Here is a 9,524-nt window from a genome sequence, read left to right on the forward strand (position 1 = left end):
TGCAAACAATGATTCTTGGTACGCAGTAATGAAAATATATAAAATGCACATGGTTGTGTGATACCTCTATTGCACCAGAACACAGCCATGAGCTAATTGTTTAGACTGTGATTGGCTACCATCAAACCATTCAGACAATGCCACGTTGGCAGTCATACTACTCTCAGAAGTAGTGTTGTGACAACACTCATGGAAATGGCATGGGAAAAACCTTAGAAAGTTAACATTTTCCTTACTTTGAAATGTATTTCAGATAGATACCTCTGAATGCATAGGATAGACAGGTAATATCTGAAATATGTTTGCATATGTGCTATCCCTTTGAACAAAACTCTCATCCCTACATGTAATAATGGGTACTGTACCAGTCTATGACCCAATCAGCATTATACTATACTACTCCATCAATAACAGGGCAACACATCCTCCATGCTACTCCATTCTTCAGAAAACAAATAACAAGAATCCCAAATAAAAGGTGAGGGGACCAGTGTACAGAGAGAAATTAAAAAGATGAGTTTCGATCTGAGAATAAATCAAGAGACAGGGAAACTTATGAAGTGCGTAGCCCACTAGGGGGAGGGGGAGGAACCTAATGAGAGCATCACTTAGTGGGAGACCTCATCCATCTCAAGCAGGTAATAATAATCTTTGCCCAGTGCAAGGGGTAGAGCAAATGGTACTGTCAAAAGAACCTCCTGCATGGGGCTAAAGTGTTGCAAAGATAGGCAAAATGTAAAGGTTGCTCAACTAGCCTATATGTTTCAGAGGGTCAGCAGAACCATATATGTGTAAAGTGGCTAGGATAATAAGTCAAGCCATACAGTATATGATAAATACGTATAAAGATATACTTATCAGAATTAGTTGGTGTAGGGATGAATCATCCCAGACCTACATACTGAGACAGATACAAGACCCATCTATGTCATCACAATCATTGGAAAGTTAACATTTTCCTAAACTGAAAATGTACTTCCAATAATATATAGCTATTTCTCAATCTCCAGGGTTTTAACTCTTTGCCTATCTAAGCATTAAAAATGCATGCTCCAGTCTTTTATACCCCACTCAAATGTCCTTGGCAAATTCTAATTAGCAAAATTCTCCACCAACTTCAATGTGCCCTCTATCTAGGTACTGCATATAAGCAACTCATTCAGATAATGTAATTACTTTTCAAGACATAAACTGGCTTTTAGTGGGGAGGTAGGTCAGGAGAGTGTCAGCAGAGGAAAGTATTATTGGAAATACATTTTCAGTTTAGGAAAATGTTTACTTCCAAAACATACTTATCTCTGCTAACACTGTAGCTAGAGTCTCACATTGAGAAGGTGGAGGGGCTGGAGCAGGCATGTATCATACAGAAAGCATCTGTATACAACAGGAGTGTACCAAGATAAAGAAGGTACCAGAGTGGGGGAACCACACTACATCCAGAACAGGTATGCTTTTCATCTGAAACTTAGTTCTTATATCAAAGGTGGAATAGAATATGAGTAATAGCCGAGGTTCCATGACTCGGGGTTGGAACTAAGGGTTCATGGTACCTATATCCCACGTTGATGGCTTGGGCTACTGGACCGCAATGTTATATCTATATATACTTTTGATAGGATACCAAATTATAGCCATAGAGTGACTTGTTTTGCACCACTGGAATCATGACAAAAAAATAAGCAACACCAAAGTGGACAAACTTTCTCCTCCACCTGAAGAAAGTCCAAAAAGCAACACCCCAGGCTCTGAATGACGGGATTGTATATGCCGTACCCAACCGAAGTAACAGAATTCATCCAGTCTGGTATTATGAACATTCTTCCTCACTCCCCAACCAAGTGTGCAAGGAGAAATTCCGCTTGCCCATGGAGTTATGAGGACATAGTGGACCTCCTTCTATGAACAATATACAAAACTATCATTGATCAAAGAGAAGGGTCATGCACCCCCCAAACGATAGCTTCATGTCAAATCTGAACTGGAGGTTAGTGCCACTTTTACTGACATCTGGGGAAAATATCCAGGGATCCAAGTAGGAGGACCCCCCAAACTTCATCCTCTTCTCCAAGATTGGAGGAATCCACTCAAACACTTTGGAGGAAAACCCTCTGTTCACCACCAAAGTGACTGGAAACTGGAAGTGGTAAGGACTCCCAAGCTCCACTAATAAAGTCTGGGGAGGGGGGGGATAATATGCATTGGGGAGTCCTGAGGAGCAGTGCTCTCAAAACTGTGCAATAGGTGAACCAAGTTACATACACTTTTAAAAGCAAATTGACCCCAATATATTCAACCTGAAGATTGGCAGGGATGGACAGGATCCCCTTTAGCTTTACTCATGGTACTCCATGAGTTGTGGTCCATAATAATAAGATAATACCATCCAGTAGGCACCTAGATGGTCTTATGGAAACCATGTTGCAACCTGTAGTAATTATAGTGAAAGTGGTTGGTAGTGCAGAATTGAAAAGAGAAAGTATACCTGCCTGGACAACACTCGCCAATGGAGGGACAATCGATTCCTACTACCTTGAAATTAGTTAGTACGAGCCACATAACAATTAAGGGCCCTAAAAGGACATAACAAATGATAAGGATCGGAGCGTTCATAAAGGTGAGAAATGGCTGGCAGATGGATTGGTGAGAAGGATCTTTCCCCTTCTCTGACTGCCTGAGTCTTGGGAAGAAAAGACCTATCAGGGTAAAGCAGGAAAAATGTGAAATGATAAAGAGTCTGATGCACATGGATTGGAAACAACTCCAAATGTCGACATTCACAGGTTAATAACAACAAATAATACAATTTAAGAGAAAGGTGAAACAACGAGCACGAAGCTAAGGGCTCAATGGGAGGATGAGACAATGCACGTAAAACAACTGTAAAATTCCAATTCGGTAATTGAAAAGATCGTTTGGGTAGAACAGAAAAGGATTTGAGTAGACCTGATAGTACTGAGGATTCAAAAACCTTCTGATATTTGGAATACTGAAAAATAGTGGATAAGGATGCCTTATATAAAGCCGCCATAGACAAAGCAAGACTCCTCTCAAATACCCAAGTCATAAAATGGAATATGGTAGATACTTTAGGATGAAGAGGGTTTAAAGAGGGTTTTCTTTTGATAAATGGCCATGGTAGGCCTATGGAGAGATTTAGTTAAATACAGAGAAAGCTTAGAAGGTAAACCTTTACGTCAGGCAAAGGATCGCATAACTTCTAAGCATGAAGACTGAGTTTCCGAACATCTAGGTAGAGAATGTCTGATTGAGGTTGTCTCAACAGAGACTGCCAATGTGGAGAAGGTAGAAGTGGATATTCCTGCAGATATTGAAGAAGCAGAAACCACATTTGAGCTGGCTTATATGGTGCAATCAAGAGAATTCAACAAGGAGTGGAACGAACCATAGTCAGAACCCGAGGCAATAGCCAAACTGGGGGAAAGGCATACAGATGTAAACCTGTCCAGTCCTGACTGAATGAATCTACTGCCAACATTTGAGGATGAGGTATCGAAGACCAAAACAACCACAGGTGAGAATTCCAAAGAGTCACAAAGGCATCGATCGTTGGAGACACGAATTGAGAGCAAATCCACTGAAAAACCTCATGATGTAGCATCCATTCAGTTGGAAGAATCCAGTTAGGTTGAGACAAGTAATCTGCAATAAAATTCATCACTCATGGAACATGACATGCTAAAAGACTGATACAATGGGAATGAGGTCAGTAGAGAAAATCCAAGAAAACAAAGGTCTCGAGAATGTGTGCTTCCTTGACAAGAAATTGATGTGTGCTTTCTTGACGTGGAATTGTCGGAATGTATCATGACAATTTTTCCCTTCAAGAGAGACAGACTTTGAACCATTGCCTGGTGTATAGCAAGGGATTTGAAAACGTTGCTATGGAAGGTAAACTCATCTTCCATACAAATACCCTGGAACTCCTGACCTTGAAGACAAGCTCCCCATCCTTGAAGAGATGCGTCTGTGAACAGAAGAATCTCAAGACAAGGTGGAGGAATGGAGAATGCACAATGACCAGTGATGGGACATCATATGTGCTCATCCCAAAGGAATGGGAGGCTTGAGGGATGCCCACATCCCCAAAAGAGAGGGAACCATCCACACAGTAGGAGAAGGAGACATAAGTAAAAGTCTGATGGCTCTTTAAATGGCTTGAAGCCTGATAAGGGTTGGTTGAGCACAACTTAAGTGAGTACTGAAAAACACACCCAGATGGACAAGATATTGTCTCGGTGACAGAACAGATTTTCCCAGTCTAATAAGGAAGCCTGCTTTTGTGGCTTCTGAAAAAAGAATCTGAGTGTTGTTCTCCTAATTGATGGGATGGTGCCAGAAGGAGCCAATCATCCATATAATGATGTGTGCACAGGCCCAAGGAATGCAGATGATGAGAAAAAGCTTGAACAACTCTGCAGAAGACTTAAGGTGATGATGCAAGATCAAAAGGTAGAGCCCTGAACTGCAGCACCTGACCCTTGTGCACAAATTTAAGAAACCTCCAGGAAGATTCTGCTAAGGGAATATGGGAACATTGGTAGCATCAAACTTGGTCATACAGATCCCTGGCACAAAGTGTCATCATAGGTTGAGAAAAGATTACATTTTAAAGCGAGGAGGATTTAAAAACTGATTAAGTCGAGACAGATCGATGATTGGATGCCAATCTCCTGTCTTCTTGAGTTCAATGAATAAATGGGAATAAAATCCTGGAGGAATGGGATCAACCCTCTCTACTCTCCTTTTGAGTAACAACTCTCTTATGGCCTGGGAAAGAAGTTCCACTCACCATGAATATGTTGGACATGAAAAGGAAATAGGTTGTGCAGATAATGGCAAAGGTGATGTAAATTGAATGACCAACCCTGAAGCCAGAACATGGAGTACTCATGGATCACTAGTGAAATAACTCCAGATATCTAGAAAGTGATGTTGTTGGCGATGGTCTGCCCGAGCCATAGATGCTTGAGAATATGAATGGACTGTTATAAGAACCAATAGACCTAGGAACAAAAGGAAGGGGTTGGGAAACACTACGAGCTAACACTCCCAAAATAATACCAGAAAGTTGAGAAGCCAATGATGATAAAGAAGAATATAAATGAGCTGAATCAATTTGTGATTCTAATGTGTCTGGAACTCCTGCAAACAACATGAGACAGAGAAAATGAACTTCCCATAACTCCCTGAGGGCAGAAGATGGTAAACGAACACTTTCTGACAAAGTGTCTCTGCCCAATAAATCCCTACAACAAACCAGCCAGAAAACCAGAGAAAGAAATCAAGAAGACAATCTGACTGAAGTAGACGTCAGCAAAATCCCCAACTCATCCTCAAATGGCTGAGGGGAATGTTGATAGGCTTCCAACAAAAGTTGGATCAAAGATAAATACCTCAAGACAGACGTGATAGTAAGATGAATCCAAGAAAATTGTGATGTGTTCAAAGTGATCACAGGTTCGAACTAGACCCCACACGTCCAAATAGGTGTCCATCCATTGAGAATCTAAATAACCTCCTCCTGGCAGTGATAAGCAAAAGCATGCTGTTCCGATAAACATGGGGGACAAGGCATAGCTATCCCATCTCATAACTAAGTGCCAAATCTCCTAGCATGAACAGCAATATTAAAAGAAGGAGAAAAAACCAAGTAGTCACTTGCCATCCTTTCTGTCAACAAGGAAGTAGTAGTCAAATTCAAAAGGAGAGACCCCTAAAACCTCACAAACCTGAGCAAACAACTGAAGAAAAGGGGCTGGAGGTAGCTGATCAAGATGATCCTCTGTTGAGGCCGGCCTAGTAAAAGAAGGATCATATCACAGACAGCTTCAACTGAGAGTGACCCCTCCCCTGGCTGTTGACAAACACCAGATAGCAGAGGTGGAAGAGAATAGGTCTGGTTGGCCTCCATAGTAGAAACATTAACTCGAGAATTCATACCCGTCAGTACATTTTTGTTGCTGTTAAAGTAATTTATAAATATAAATGAAGATATAACCATAGTAATGCCAACCACATTCAAAGTTGCAACATAAATAGTGAATAATCACAATACTCCTGTTTATAGAAACCTGTGCTGAATACTTTGTGGAGAAAAAGTGATTACATTATCCAAATGAGGTGTTATATACAGTACCTAGATAGAGGCGCATAGAACTTGGTGGAGAATTTTACAAATTAGAATTTGCCAAGGGCATTCGAGTGGGGTATAAAAGACTGGAGCAAGTGTTTTCAATGCTTAGATGGGCAAAGAGTGGAAACCCTGGAGATCAAGAAATAGCTATAGTGTCAGTGGAGGTAAATATGTTTCGGAATAATCAGGTTCATAGTTTAGGGGTTGCCTGTACTACATTTCCAGGAAGACACTCCTCCCCTACTTCTGATTGAGGGATGCATCCTCTCGGGCTCATACCTTTGGGATTATGCTCAATTGAAGGGGAACACTTTATATCAACCCAACCAGCAACTTTGTACTGGGGAGGCAAGAAAATGGGAGGGAGGAATTCACACTGAGAGAACATCTGAGAGGGGTTTAGACTGAAAAGATGTAATCATCTGCATAAGGTCCAACACTGTCAGTCTGTGTAATGGGTTACTGCAAAAAAGAACTACAAGAGCTGGCCAGGTTTGAGAACAAGAACTACAATCCCATGCTGTTTTTTTTTGGAAGCAGCAGTGCAACTTGAAAGATAAAATATATATAAACAGCTGAAGCAGTTTTGCAGAAAACAGTGGGCATTGAGAATGAGCAGATGGGCTTAACACTTTCTGTTGTCCTCTACTTGATGTGGATTTTTAAAGAGAGAGAAAGAAATATCCTCTGTTAAGCAACACCAGCCATACAATGGGTCCCACTGTTTCCAGTATATACATTTTTGATTGGTTGCTTTTTTTTGTAGAAACTGCAAAGAAAAATGAGATAATTAATGACTTACCTCTTTAGAGCCTCTAGGAAAATTCTAGAATGGTGACTGGAGAGACAAAATTCAAAGGTGGAAGAAATCACAAAGTGGTGTAAGTAATGTGACACAAAGGTGTCAAGGGTTATCCACATCCCCCACTTGCAATATTTCATTCAAGGTAAGAGAAGCTGTAAGACGATAGGAGGTGACACGAAAAAGATGAAAAGAGTCAGCTTCCATAGAGGAATAGATAAGCCAGATGAGATGTTTAAACCAACCAGTTAAGGTAGAAGGAGATAATTCATGTAAAAAGAAATCCAAGGCAAACAAAACAGATGATGTCGAATGACTTAAAGGCAGCAGTGAGATAACAGCAAACTGTTCAAACAGAACAAAAGAGATGATCAGGGTTGAATGAATGTATATGTATGAAAGGGAAGGAAAAATGATTGAAAAAACATCAAAGTGCTATTCCGAGCATCCAAAGTCTTGCGGAGAAATGAGTGATCTGGGAATAAAATCAACCAGTCCTTGTGGTAGAATGCAGGAGGTATTAAAGGCAAAATATCAGAGTGGCATCTCATACAAGCAAGAAGAACACATCTCATTAGAGAAAGATATACAGAGGACATATATATACAAAGAGTAAGTTTCACTCTATGTGTATGAAAAAGATATTGCTTCAGGTGAAGGACTATCTGCAATTGGAGAGGATCAAGATACTAAGCTGGCCAGGCAACAGTGCAGATCTCAACCCTATCAGAAACTGCTGGAAGGCAATGGGTAACAAAATGCAAGAGAAGAAATCGAGAAGCTACTTGGAACTGCAAGAAGCCCTAATCCACAAGTGGCATCATGAACTCACCCCTACCTAAATTCAGTCCCTATTGCACCCTATGCCATGGTGATATCAAGCAGTTATCAAGGTCAGAGGGGGCACAACCAAATATTAAAACAAGAAACAGACCCTGTGACCAATTTTTTGTCAATTACATTAGAAGCTTTATCTTCAAATCTAGGTTTCTTATTCAAGGAACATTTTCATATTTACCAAATATTTGTTGATCATTTGCTGTAATATGTTTGTAATGATTGGTTTGTTAATCAAGATGCATATATGTGTGTTTGAATAAATGATATATGAGTCAACTTACACAATAAAATGTCCATAACCATTTTACAATAGTTCTGACACTTCCACAGTGCACAATCTCATAAAATATTACAGGAACTAAGAAAAGTATAAAAAACATTGGGTGATACAATAACTTGTTTCACCACAGTATAATCAATCATTATACAAGTATCAATATCTAGTATTTCTTATATTTTACAAACAATTAGCCACAATTCAATCCCAAAAGCTTAAAACAATATACAGTTTTTCATTATATTTAATTTTTTTATGCACACCAGCACATTTATTTTCTTTGGACTATATAACTGATTAAATTATAATACAAAACCATGTTCAGTAAATTTAACATACATGGTTTGACATTTGACCTAATGCTAAAATATCAAAGTGACATATGTACAATGAAAACAACATGATTAATTATAATTTCAGTACAACATGGCTTATAGTTATAACCTTACATCTTTGGAATATGTTTGAAATCATATGTAAAATAACATTATGTCCAATTTCTGGATCAGAAATTCAGGTAAGTTCATCAATTCCCACTACTATTGAAGTGTCTTCTATTGCAAGAAATGTGGAACACAAGTGTAAGACATGCCAACCTTCCTCATAATGAAACCATGGACAGTTCATTCAGAATGAATGCTTATCCATTGCCATATCAGTAGCCTTTCAACCTGGAATTATACCTTTCGCTTAATATGCTCTTTCCACAATTCCAGCTCAAAGGTAACATTAAACGAAACTAAAAGTTCGATGACGAGGAACCCACTTTGAGACTAATAATGTTTGGAGACGGCTTGAATGGGTAATGAAGAAAAACTTATATTAAAGTTTTGCTTCATTACCCATTTAAGCCGTCTCCAAGCATTAAAACCAAAAGTGACATAAAATTGAACAAAATAAAATAAGACTATAACATCATCAATGACAACTCCAACTACGAATCCTATACCACTATGTGAAAGTATAAAATGTATTTGCATAATTATCACAAAAAAGAAGATTGAAAATAAAGGTTCAAATCTCATAGGAATATTATTAATGAAGACAAAGAAATAAACAAGCTCTTGGGTTGCTCAGACTACAGGAAAGGGAAAAAATGTTACAAATCTTGATCACATGTGTTGGGTTAGGACCCTCAGTGAGTAGAGGGAGGTCAGCTGTTATAGGTTGATCCACTGTTGTGGTTTTAATTTCAAAAGAATGGTTAAAGTTTAGTTATGAAGTAGTTGAAACTTCAAATGAAAAAGACAGGATGATAGGTTGACAGATAAAACCTCTGCAGGTGAAGAAGTCCCTGAGACTGATCAGTTGGTTGCTGCATGTTTGAGGCTTCTCTTGTCACTAATTTTGTCCACTGATTTAGTATGTTCAAATTCATGACGTACAGTGGAAAATCTGTACTGATCTAATAATGAGCAATGATAGGTCCAAATCCTTGGCACTGATAGCAC

General features: G+C 39.2%; 1 protein-coding gene across 1 annotated transcript in view; it reads right to left on the reverse strand.

Annotated features, from left to right (window-relative positions):
* Positions 1 to 9,524, reverse strand: part of LOC106462450 (cell division cycle protein 23 homolog) — a 118,519-nt gene that overhangs the window by 103,524 nt on the left and 5,471 nt on the right. The window lies entirely within an intron of this gene.

This window comes from Limulus polyphemus, unplaced genomic scaffold (genome assembly GCF_000517525.1).
Source record: "Limulus polyphemus unplaced genomic scaffold, Limulus_polyphemus-2.1.2 Scaffold1168, whole genome shotgun sequence".
Lineage (NCBI taxonomy): Eukaryota > Metazoa > Arthropoda > Merostomata > Xiphosura > Limulidae > Limulus > Limulus polyphemus.